This window comes from Oryzias melastigma, linkage group LG10 (assembly GCF_002922805.2).
Source record: "Oryzias melastigma strain HK-1 linkage group LG10, ASM292280v2, whole genome shotgun sequence".
NCBI lineage: Eukaryota > Metazoa > Chordata > Actinopteri > Beloniformes > Adrianichthyidae > Oryzias > Oryzias melastigma.
Window position 1 is genome coordinate 5,383,633 of NC_050521.1, and position 13,856 is coordinate 5,397,488.

Sequence of the window (13,856 nt, forward strand, 5' to 3'; positions counted from 1 at the left end):
GGAGGCTGCTGTTCAGTATTTAGAAACAGCATTAATAGACACACTGCATACAGAATATCCTGTAGTAATTCATGCATGTGAGCGCCATCACATTTCTTACTTACCTTTGTCATAATACATTGTTATCTGAAGAAAGACAAAGACAGCGGGAGGGTTGTAGTCAAGTTAAAGACTCTAATACTGTCAGAGATATAGATACCGCCAGACAGCAATGCACTGGGGGTGTGCCTGAAAATAAAATTCATGAAACAGAGAACAGTAGAGGGAAGAGGTGTGAAAATTAAATGTCATTTTTTGACAGGAATGTCTGAGAATTAATCTGGCAGTGAAGTGTGACAATGCTGTTTGGTGACAAAGCAGGAGAAGACAATTGTCAACACTTCTCTGCTTCCAACATCCTGGCTTCCAAAGAAGAGGGTGCAAAGGAAGACAAGTGGCAGTGTCACAGACAGGAAAGAGAGAGCAGCGAGTGTGTGTTTTCTTTTTTGTATGTGTGGATTTTTGAGAGCTTGAATACAAAATTAAGTGTATGTGACTGGCTTTTGACAGTAAATAAAAAAAGACATATGATGACATATGTTGGCTCTTCGGTGTAAAGCTTGTAATGGTGGGAGATGTTCCCCTTCCTGCTTTTGAACCATCCATATAAAGTGTAGTGCAGAGACAAAACTAAAATATATTATGGCAGTTCCAATGAGTTCGGGAGGTGTTATGGTTTTGGTGGGAGCACCAAACAGAGACTGGATGGATCATCTCTGACGTCACCCATGTGGCTTTGAATTGCAGAAATGAAGACAAAAATGGGACAGCATGTGAACTGAAATGTACTCTGCCCATCTCAGTGATCCTCCAACGATGGATGATGGAGGGAGACAAAGACGAGTAAGAGGTGTGTTCAGTCAACAGATGGGTCCATCCATCTGCCCTTCGAAAGAACATGCCCCCAAAGACGAAAAAGATTACCCCAGGCCCACCCACACACAGTTATCATGACTATAGAATAAACCATTTATCAGGCTTTACATATAAATTATATGTAAATATAAATTAAATTGTATCCATGGCATTCAAAGTAAAAAGGAATTTTTTTCTCTTTTAAACCTGCGTCTTGTGGTCCTTTAAAGAGAAGCAATGTTTGGTACTTCCAGAGACGATCCATTTCTTCTTGTTTGTGATGTCATAGGGAATAAAACATGACTCCAAACCAGTCACACGAACAAAGACTGCAAATGCTATCTTTGAATTCATTTACGTCTTCAGTTGTACAGTAGAGTCTCTAAAACTCTACATGCTGGTAAGGTCAAGAGGCAGAGGCACTCGCCTTCGACTGCGGCCCAAACAACATTGTACTGACCCCTTCTGAGCGCTCCTGCAGATGGTGGGCCCTCGTTGATCCTTCAGGTTGGACCCAACCGGGGCCCGTGGGAGGAGCCCCGGCAACCGGGCGCTCGCCCATGAGCCCCAACCCCAGGCCTGGCTCCAGAGTGGGGTCCCGGTGATGCCAATCTGGATGCCGTAACTTGATCTATGATGTTGCTTCTCATGAAAGGGTTCTGAACTGCTCTTTGTCTGGCTCGTCATCCAGGACCTGTCTGCCATGAATGACCCTACCAGGGGCAGAGGCCCCAGACAGCATAGCTCCTGAGATCCCCTTCACCACGTTAAGGAGTTTTCTCCAAAGGGTGGCTGGGCACTACCTTAGAGATAGAGTGAGAAGCTCTGTCACCCGGTGAGAGCTCGGAGTAGAGCCGCTTCTCCCCGTTAAGAGGAGAAAGTTTAGGTTAGGTGGCTCAGGCACCTGGTCTGGATGCCTCCGGGACATGTCCTTGGAGAGGTGTTCCGGGTGGAGGCCCTGGGGAAGACCCAGGACACGCTGGAGAGACTACGTCTCTCGGCTGACCCGGGAACACCTCGGGGTCCCCCCAGAGGAGCTGGAGGAAGTGGCTGGGGAGAGGGAAGTCTGGGCATCTTTGCTTAGACTGCTGCCCCCACGACCCGGTCCCAGATGAGCGGAAGATGGGATGGATGGATTTCTTAAACCAGAATGGAAGTTGGAGCAGATATGTTTCCCTCTCTTTTTTTCCCCAAGTAAATCTTTCTGAATAAATCAATGTAACCCATTTACACTGTACGCCGCTAATTCTGAGCATACTATCAAATCCAAGAGTCCATTAATAGCAGCATCACCTTAAAAGAAAAAAAATGCAGAAGAATTGTTTTTTTCTTACATAAATAAATTTCGAAATAAATTCAGGCATGGATGGAGTTAAAATCTAGCAATAAATTGTAAATTGTAGGGTTACCTGCAATTTACAAACCCACCAGCTCCTTCTCACGGATCTCACTAGCAGTGGCTCCCACCGGGGTATCCATGTTGATGACGCAATGGGGTTTTTGCTCTGATTGTCAAAATGAAGAAATTAATTGACACCTGGGTTCATCTAATCTTTGTGTGGTTTATTTTTCATCTTCCATGGCTTTAACGTCATTCATTCGTGATAGATCTGTGATAATTTTGCTTAAAAAGACCACAACTTTTTCCATGTATATCCATATAACTTTGTTAGGTGGGATATGTGCAATGTAGCGGCAGTGTGACACGCTTTAGGATATTTGAGACCTCGTAATCCTGCAGTTGTAACAAACTCATGTTGTGTATTTCAAGAAGTTTTAAGCCCTGACTTTAAACAGAATATAGAGTTTATTGCCACATTCATTCATCTTCCAGACCGCTTCTTCCTTTTCGGGGTCGCGGGGGTGCCGGAGCCTATCCCGGCTACTGATGGGCGAAGGCGGGGTACACCCTGGACAGGTCGCCAGTCTGTCGCAGGGCCTCAATCACACACACATCCACTCTCACATTCACATCTAGGGGCAATTCAGAGTCACCAATTAACCTATGAAGCATGTTTTTGGACGGTGGGAGGAAGCCGGAGTCCCCGGTGAAAACCCACGCATGCACGGGGAGAACATGCAAACTCCACACAGAAAGGTCCCAGCCAGGATTCGAACCGGGGCCTTCTCGCTGTGAGGCAAGAGCGCTAACCACTGCGCCACCGTGCAGCCCTTTATTGCCACAAAGATGGTCAATTTCTGTTTTGATAGTTATATAAATCACGTAAATCCCACAGCCACATGACCTGTGCTCTCCATTTTTAACTATATGGCCCCAACGTAGACAATGATTGGTAAATGGTGCAAACTTATCCCTTGTGCTATCTTTTGGGGTCCAGATGACGCCAAAGATGACTCCAGCATAATCACTTTGTCATTCACACCCCTTGGATAGAGATAGTTTCAGGGACTCTAATAACTACTGTAAGTGTTTTTTTTTTTTTTTGTATCTGTTAATAAACAAAGGTGAGGACATGTTTCATTACGTGTAACATGACATGACACACGGTGTGGGAAAATCTCTGTATTATCACTTTAAACCAGCTTACTTTTGTTTGGTTGACACTGGAGTGTTTGTTTATGTTTCCATATACCATTTAATAAGCTTTGCTGTTTAATTTATTTATTCAGTTTGCCTTTTACTTATTCATTTATCCTATTTGAAGTTTCATTTCTTGTGGATTCTTTATCCCTTTAAGTCTGCCGACTGACTGCCAAACCTTCATTGTGCAAGTAATTGTTGTCTCATTACATTCATTCTTTGTTTTCTGCCAACATTCTGTAGGTTTTTTTTATCCTCCTCTCTCCAATTCTTACTTTTTGCCTCCTGCTTGGACTTCTTTTTTTCTTGACTACTTGCCTGGTAGGCACTTTAACTTTGTCTATCAAAGTTTTGTTTCTCCCACGTCTGCATCGTCTTGGTTTTTAGTGTCTTGCTAGTCCTCTTATCCTCTTAGAGAGGTAAATGTGTGTCATAAATGTGGAAAATGTGTCATTAGATGTAACTAACTCTTATATGTTTGACATTTACATTAAGTAAAAAATGTGCTTTATTACTTTTACAATTATCACATGAACTCTGTCGTGCTTATACTATAACTATAGTTACAGTCCCAGTACTGTAACTATAGTTACGGTATCTAGTCCCATAAAACATTTTTCAAGTAATTAGATTAATAAACACTGTTTTTTTTTATATATTTAGTACACACATACTGTAGTTTAGGTAAGACATCCACGCATAATATTTGTTAAATTGCACTTGCTTGAGTTGTATGAAAAGCAGCAACTACCTTATTGCCTTAAGAAGATGGCAAGCGTGCAAATTTGGGCTGTTAATGTGTTTTTCCATATCTACTTTTTAATGTTTTGTTATCAACTGTAGGCAAGGAACAAGAAAGTTGCCTTCACTTTATTCTGGGGGCTCCACATCCACATTGGAAAAAAACATTCAAAGACAGTCCTTGTCTTAATAATGAAGACAATGTTGAAGCCAGGATTATAAGGTGGACTCAACAAATCTAAGGTTTTTGTGCGTATGTGCTGTAGCATTCAAGGCCCTCAAATGAAACAATTTTGTTTCCAGACCCTGGATCAAGAATTCACTCACTAAGTAACTGACTAATTAAAGTGTCGATTCCCCCTCCCCTCCAAGAAATCATTTGTCTTAAAACCCAGAAAGATAGCATTCACATCCCCTTAAAGGTGTCGTAAAAATCCCCTCTGGAGAGGAGTGAAGGCTGCATCTGGAGCCATATCGGACTGCCGGGTGATGGTACTGCATGTTACGGGAAGAAACATCCCACTTTCTTCACAAAGTTTTCTTTGAAGCTAATCAACAAAATTTACAATTGTTGACATGTGACATTTTGCAGGTTCCCTGAAAGCGGTGGGAAACTTCACTGCCATATAAAAAAAAAAAAAAAAAAAACAGCTCTGAAGTGCACCAAATGTTTGTCAAACATGCATTCTTTGTTTCAAGTTAAATACACTCATATTTGTTGTTTTAATTGTGAATTTACCTAAAAGTGATGCATGTTTGTGTGAAATAGGGTTGAGATAAAGAGTTTCTCTCTTTCTTCCCTTTTCTTTCTTTTTTTTGGTTTCATATGTTTTTTTTTATTTATTATTAAATTCTTTTTATATATATCATCTTTTAAATGTGAACTTACTAGTCACGTGTTAGAATGAGACATTCTTATAAAAAGGGTATGATGTTTCTTTTATTTTTCTTGTTAAGAAGTGTTTTTTTTTTAGACCTCATATCTGCACCAAAGACACAGGATTGTAGTAACATGAGATCATTTAAATTAGGGAAGATCGTAAATTTTACTCCAATCATTCTGATTGGTTACCTCTCAGCCAATCCCTGTGGAGAAGTCCACTCTCAGGGCGGAAGAAGTTGGTTAGTTCAAATACACACAGAATGAGGAGAAGAACAGTTGAAGAACAGACAAGCTACAGAGACAAGCTAGAGACTCAGATAACAGACGAAGAACTTAGAACAAAGGAGAAAAACTTTAAACATTTTAGAAGTTCCGAGAGGAGAAAACTTCTGCGTATGCTTAGAGTTTTTGTGCAAACTTTTTCTCCAATTAATTTCGTAAATAGAACCTTCAAGTCATTTTAACTTTCGTATAGAATCTAATTTTTCTTTTTCTCTAATTCTCAACGACCAAATAATGAATACGTTTTTTTTAGCCCGGCCAGCTTTGAAACTTTTAATTTTGGTTGCTACCTTTTTTGTGGATAATCTATCCTCGACCACCTGAGACGAAGTTAACAGAACTTGAGCAGAACCGAACCGAATCTTCCTGTGGGTCAAGATTCGACTCCTGCACTTGGCTGGAATCTCGGACAGATTCACACCTCGAAGCTCTCCAAGGAACGGGGGATCTCCACCTGGGCTCGTTGGATCGAACAGAACCAAATGTCCAGACCGCTTGGTGAGGAGTTTCCTGCTCGGAAAAGTTGCTGTTTGTGGTCAGAGTTAGATGTCTACTCATTTAAAATCTTAGCTGCTAAATTCCTCCTTTTCACATTATAAACACCTCCTCTCTGCTCTCCTAAAACGTTTATTCCATCTTAGAACATACATTTACACACACACACACACACACATCCTCAGCCTAATTTACATAATTTTACTTTGTTTTATTCTTTATTTTATCTTTCTTTATTACTTTTGCTAGTTAATGAAAGTTTACTTCCATCTTTTACCTCTGAAAGTTATAATCAATTCTGTGCTTTTATGCTTAATAATCCTGTTTGTTAATCCAATTTTATACAATAAATAATCGTTGATGTACCGTTGTTGTTTTGTCTCGTCATTTTCTAAGTTCATTGAAGACGTCCCTTCAAAGGGTAAAGACACTTACACTGAAGTGAGAGACTGATTAAATTGATTATTATTTATTAATTAGAAGTAGCAGATGATCATTAATGAGTAATATTTTCCTTCATTACGAAGGTGGTGCCCCGAGGTTAATTTGATACAATTTTCAATTAATAAAATTAATAACTTCAATTAGATTTGGAGTTGAATATTTCATATTCACCCTAAAATGCTACAGTGCAAAGAAAATCTTTAAAGCCATGTTCCTGCCCAGAAAAGCAACAAACCGCATCCTCTGCACTTTGGGATTGAGACATGATTCTACCGTCCTTTACTGTGAAAACAAGACTTTTTGAGCATCTAATAAGTTGTGGTGGTGTGATGTTTTGTCGTCACAGAGATGATAACCAGACCAGATTAACCAACCAAGACAAACTCGTGTCAGGGCACAGGGTGTGAGAGCAACTCCTATAAGCTGTATTGTTGGAAAAAACAAGCCTTGGCTTTATTTTTAAAAAATATCAATATGATAAATATATAAGGCACACAAAGTACAATTATTCATTTCTCTTCCATGACCAATTCCCAAACAGTTGGTTCTTCTGTGAATTAAAAGGGATGCTAGCTTTACATCACGACCAAATCTGAGTCTCTGATTGGTTAAAGTTTGACCTGGTTTAACTTGTTTTGTACGTAGAGCTAGTTAAAACGGTCACAGCTCTTGTGTTCAAGCAAGTTTCTACGAACACAGAAGCCCAGATGCACGTTCACATTGACGTTTTATTGGAAGCGCACGCTTCAATGCAGATTGCAGAGGTTGGTGTGAATGTAGCTTCACGAGAAACTATTTAATTTTTAATATTTTATTCAGTGTGCTAATCAGTCAGTATGAAGTCCTCCGATGTGTGGTTTGAGTTTTGTCACTTTACTATGGTAATGTTCTTTGTTTGAGTGCAGATACAGACATAATTTTCACCAATAGCCGAGTTTTTTCACTTAACTTGTTCAAAGTCATTATATTTTGTATATTTTGATTTTTCCCAAACATTAAGCCATTTGTAAAGCAGTAACCTATGCTCGTCTCTCACAAATGGTCAGATTTAAATATACCGTGTACACAACATTCTCCTCCATTGTCACCGCGCCTTTGCTCTTTATTCTTGACTGGCATGATTATAGCTCAAGTGTTGATTTGACATTTCAAAAAATATATGTATTTATGACATAATTTCTGACATTGTTGTTGGGGAAAAAATAGTAATGAAAAAAAAAGAACAACAATGGGTGACATTTTTTGAGATCCACTTTCATGCCAAGCATCGGATGAGGAAAGCTTTCTGTCTTTTTATGATATTTACGTCGTCACAGCTGCCACTTACTTGCTGTGGAACAATGTCTAACAGAACTGAAACAGCTGAGTGACTGTGTGGGTTCCTTCTTTGCCACTGGGCCCAGGAGAAAGAATATAGTAGTTTTCCATAATTCCAAACAGTTTATAGAAAATTACCCTTGTTCATGTTTTCACAGAAAAGCAGTCCTGTTGTTGAGAGAACAATGCTTATCTACTTCAAAAAAGGGCAGTGTCCTTTTTCTTTTGAATTGGCTATGTGCACTTTGATTTAAAGATAGAAACAACTTTAATTAAACTGTCATGTACAAGTAAATGGTAATAACTTTTTCTTGTCGTGAGTTCCAAATGCATTTACTAACTTGTTTTCTTTGACTCGTCACTGATTCAGACACACGCTGGAAGAAATGGTGTGGACAGAGTTCAAAAGCCTGATATGTGTCAGTCTAATCTCTCTGATGTCTGTCCGATGCGTTTCGTGAGCACATACTGCACAAGTCTCCTTTGATGAAGTCCCATGTAAAGGGACTAGTTTTGTTCGTAATGGTCTCATTTGGTTACAACGTGTGAAGTACTCCATTAGTTTCTCTGTTCATGAATCATTAAAAGTGCTGGCAATCATCAGCCGGCGCCATGATGAACTGCAGATTGAGGAAATGGAAAGCGCTGGAACCGCCGGAAGTCATCGGTGGATGTAATATTCCAAAAGGCTAAATGAACAATCACTTATTAAAGCGGATTTAAAAATCAGGAAGAGGGAAACCATTTGAAATCGCCTTCACTCTACAGAGGAAATTCATGTTAGAACACAGTCAAAAGCAATAGTTTGCATCCCTCATCCCTTAGCAAACTTCCAAGTTGCAGTTTACTAAAGGAAAAAAGGCAAAAAAAAAATCGGTTTTGAAAAAAACTTTTTTTCCTTGCTTGTTATAAAATCCAGTACATAAAACATTTGCAAATTACTCATGCAAACACCCTGGTTTTGAGTTTAGCTGCATCTGCAACATACAGTTCAGCAAAGATAAAAGAAATGACACAAAGAACCAAACCCAAAGAAGTTTCAAGATAGAGTCAACTTTGTAAATATGTCAAACAATGATGGAAGGCTGGTGGTGACAAGAACAGACCGAGAATGCTGGCTATACCCAACATGCAGTGCTTGGGAGAGTGAAATTGATGAGCTCATCTTCCTCTCATTAATGTCATGATGGATCAGATTGCTGACTTTCCTCAAAGGCAGCTTAATGACTCGTTGACACAAATCTGAATGACTGTCTTCACCGGTGGCATCCATTAGTGTGCCACACAAAGCTCTTAGATGTGCTCAAACAAAATTGATAATTACCAAGAGATTTCATCACTGTAATGAACGGCTACAATAAAAAAGACGATTCTCGTAGTGTTCAATACATCCAGTCCTGCCACTGAGAAAACCCAGAAGATTTTTGCCTCCTGTGTCTCACCGCTTTGATGTGAGGCAGCAGAGATTTCTAAAAATCCTACAGAATAAAGAACAGAAATCCACGCAAGGCCTGACAGAACAAACCGACTATCAATGACTCTGTCTCTGATTGAGCTATTTTCACAGCCAGACCTCATGCAGTACAAGCAATAATAACAAGGTGGCAATATAACCATAATTACAGTGCTTTCGTTTTGGTCCTGTCAGCTCCTCTCCCACCCCCACCCCCCGCCTCCGCCAGTCTCCCACCACCCCCACACAACAGTCTGGGTTGTGTTGTTTCTTGCCTTTGTTAATGCTCATGCTCTAATGGCCATGGCGTCTTCTCTGGCAAGGCTTAAAAACGCTTGTCTGCCTCTTCCATCCTCTTACTTATTTAATAATGAGACCACACAAGGCAATGCCTCTATTCATAATGGGGCAGCAGTGGAGCCATCTTGGTTGGAACACATCATGAAAGACCACGGCGATGCAACAGTGGAGATCTAATTGAGGGATAAATTAGACTTCTGCAACTGATTGACTCTACATTTCAGCTGAACTTAGTCCTTGTCAGTTTGAGAGTTGAAACTTCCCCCTCCTATGCATTCAACACACCACAGCCAGAGAAATATGGGGATCTGAAAGCAAGGCTGTGTCTGTGTTGTTTTGACAACCTGACTGCTGTTTGCAGCTACGACAAGCATGATTCTGTTTTTTTTTTTTCACCATTTGTCGCTAGAGAGTTCAGCATATCACACGACTCATAGGAAAAACTAGAAATAATTTTAGAAAAGAATGAGGCAAGCATAGAAAAGCTTTAATAGAGGTTTATGTGTTATCATGTATATTGACAGTGGGAGTGGGGTCATCTGGACCCCACAAGACAGCGCGATAAACTTTTTTCCAGTGATTTCACAAAATTCATTAAATTCATTTCATGATGACATAAAATCTTGTCCATCCACATTTCTTATGGGATGGATAACATGTCAATGTATGGCTTGGGTCATCTGGACCCCATAAGATAGCACAAGGGTTAAGGTGCAGCAGTAGGGCAGTCCGCCTCTGATCAGATTACAGGTTTTATTTCTTGCCTCGCCCACCCATGTGTTGAGGTGTGCTTGGGTAAGACACTGAACCCCACACCATCTCTGGTAGTTATAGGTTTAGTGTGGGGGGTCTGCAACCTTTGACACTAAAGAGTCATTTAGTCTAGTTTCTTACAGACCAGAACCAAACGAGAGCCACAAAGTTCCATTTTTTTGTTTAGAAATGCACAAAGTTTATGCTTTTTTTAGAGAGTTAAGCATTTATCTATAAACATAGTTTTTAAATATTGCAATAATTAAATTATAGCAGTGTCTATATGTTTCTATATAAAATAAATGTAACTTCTTTTACTTTTTTTGACAGCAGCACACACACTACTTCCTTTCAAAATAAAACACATTCTGTGTCAAAAGGTCCTCCTGCTGCAGCAGCTTTAATTAAATTAAAAAGGAAAGGCATTCAAGCATGATATTTTTTATCATTAGGATTTTGGTGTGCTTTTTTCCATTTAATCTAAAAACATATTAGTAGTATCTATTTATTGAAAAAAAACTCAAAACATTTAGAATAACTTGAGCTTTTTATTGAAAACAAATAACTGTAAAGCATTTTCAATCATTTTAAACCACATTTGTTAAGAACTTTAACCACTTTAGCATAATTTACCCAAATAAAAAAATACTTTTAGAGACTTTTATTTGACTAACAATACATTAAAAATACAAATAGCATTTCTACAGAATTTCTGACGGTAAATGAAACTTTATTTGCTTAGATGCTTGACATGTTAATAATATAAACAGAAATGACAAAACTTAAATAACTAATCTCTTATTCATTGAATGTTTAGCATTTTTCATTAAAGCTAAAGAGCCACAATAAAGGGATAAAAGAGACACATGAGGTTCCAGAGTCACAGAATACAGACCCCTGGTTTAGTGAAAGAAGAGACAGCTTACTGAACGGTAGACAATATATAAAACAACACTGTTCACACTAGGCAAGCAGGGAGGGGCTTCTTTTTCTCCTGTTTACTAGAGCTTGTTCACAACTTATAGTTGGAGGCTGCATATAAAATGTCATAGCAGTGCAAATCTCATAAATTTTGCTCCTAGGTTTGCTTTCACAGCTCTATTTTGACATTTCAAAAACTTGTTCATAGACTTTTGTCTGGACACAAACCACATTTTCTAATTTCTCCCCCATGATCAATTTTAAAACAGTCTCGTGAATTAAAGGGACGCCATCCTTATATCACTACCAATCTCGAGTCCCTGATTGATCGTTCAACCTGATCCACCATGCAATGTGCGTTCAATGGTCGAATCTATTGCATGTGGAGCCCAAAAATTGTCTTAAAAATCTGCTAAGACATGCGTGAACAGGAAAGTTTTTTAACGCAGAAACTCGAAACATGCATTTAGATAGACCTTCAGTGGAATCGACCTGCTTCAATGCCTGTTTTAAAGGGTAGTGTGAACGTAGCATTATACCAGAAGTTGTGTGTGATCATCTTTAGGGAAAAAAGTATAGGTCCCATACAAAAGAGTATTGTAAAAGACCAAGTCCAAACCCCCTTTGTCCCAATTAGGAATAAAGTAGGTTTAGATATTGAATGAATGGAAAAGTGTTCTTGCTATAAAACTGAGATCAAACATTTTCTTAAATGTAAATCTGTTCCATGTCACCCAATGTGCGTAGAGTTATGCCTAATTAAACTATTCTTCAACTGTCATTACAACATAATGTGTTTATTTTAAGGTGAAGTGATGCAAGCAAACCTTGAATTGAGTTCTTTCACTGACCTTTGACCACTGGCTATTCTATCCTGGTTAGTGACACTGTAGCCTCTTTCTGTGCTCACAGATGCATCTAACTCAGCGGGACACTACTTTTTTTCCCTTTCTTTCTTTATCTAAGCACACCTGGAGGTGTGAAAATGACACAAGGCAACCATGGCAACAAGATGCAAAAAAAGTGAGATAAAGGAAATGCAGTTGCACCACCCTGCCATGTGACAGACAAGTGATATTGTCATGTTACCCTTCACTTTTCGCCATGATGCTGTAGAATCTATGGAGCTCTTGCAATCCTTATTCTGGCGATGACCCAGTTTTAGCCATGTTATGCTGTCCAACAGTTGTGCGGCTTCGCATACAGTATGATTTTAGGTTTAATAGGACAAAAATAAAAATCAAGTATTTTGACAAAACAGTAGACTTTAAGATCAATTATATCAAATTTACTGCATTCACATTTTCACACATTCACACAGATTTTTTTTGGCAGGTAAAAACTCAACCCCACTTTTAGCTATTTCAGCAAACTTGGTTTTAAACCGTTCAGCTTGTTCAGGACTTTACTGCTTGTACTTTTGGTATTCATAAATTTCATAGTTTTTGAAATGTTGAGAAAAATCTGTCCAATAGCAAATTAATTGCTCAAATCCTTCAAAAACTTTGTGCACTTTGAAACTTGTGAACTTCCGCATATATTTTTTAGTTAGAGACACCATTCAAAAATGTTTAGCAACCATTTGGGTTTTTGGGTTAATTTGGCATTTAGCTTTTATTTTAACAACATGCTAGCTGTTTTGGCTAATTTAGAAATTTGCCCAGTTTTGTAGGCAAATTTGGAGTTAAGCTAAAATTTTAGCATTTTTTTTTTGCTAATTTAGATACGTTTTTTTTTTTGGCCAATTTGGTGTTAAGCTAACATTTTAGTATTATGCTAGATGTTTTTGGCTAATTTAGACAATTTTCCCTTTTCTAGCCTAATTTGAAGCTAAGCTAATATTTTAGTATTATGCTAGCTGTTTCTGCCCAATTCACACGTTTCCAGTTTTTTTTGTTTGTTGTTGTTTTTTTTTTTTTTTTAATTTGGCATTTAGCTAATATTTTAGCAAGCTTTCAGCTTCAACATTTTCAGCTAACTGCTCTGGCCTCTTTAACATCTTTACAACATCCACACTTGCATTATTGCATGTTATGATATATGTCTAGTTTGACTCTTGAAATAAGATGAAATCTATCCAAGAATCCTTTGCCATAAAGGGAACACGGAGCTTTTTGTTTAAATGCAATCATATTTTTACAAGTATATTATAATAATTTGACATACTGCACATCTTGACTAACTGCAGACCAGAGCACTTTAGTTTTATAAACAGAGCTCCAACAAACCTGTACATCATAAATCAAATGGAAAAGTTAAGTTTATTCTTTTTTGTACAATTTCATGAGTATGGTAATTTTTGCGTTAAAGTGCAAAGAGGAGACAGTGATAAACTGAAAATGAGGACAACACTTAGTACGCAGGTGGTTGTATAAGCTTAACAAAAAGCCAAGGAAGGCCAGCAACTGTCCATGGGGATTTAACCGTGTTACAGCTTTGATGCATTTTAAATTGACCTCAAGCATACTTTGGAGACAAGGAGAGAGGGCAGAAACACACAAAGCAGGCGATCAATTACTATTTTATAATTGGACAGGGCTTTAATGAGGCTGGCGGATGCAGCCCTGTGCACCTTTGTCAGCCCGAGTCACTGACGTGGGTGGTCCAATCAAAGCATCTCCTCATTACCATATGTCTGCACATGCTGCACTAGCTTTCAGAATGAACAGCACCTGAAACTGAAGAGTTCCATCGAGAGTCCCATTTCCCAGTAATGAGTGACCCCTGTTCATTTCAACATTGACTAATAAAGTAATTACTTAACAAGCTACATTCATTTTTCTTTTCAATAAATACATTATTAAAACCAATGTATGTTTAGTACATATCTG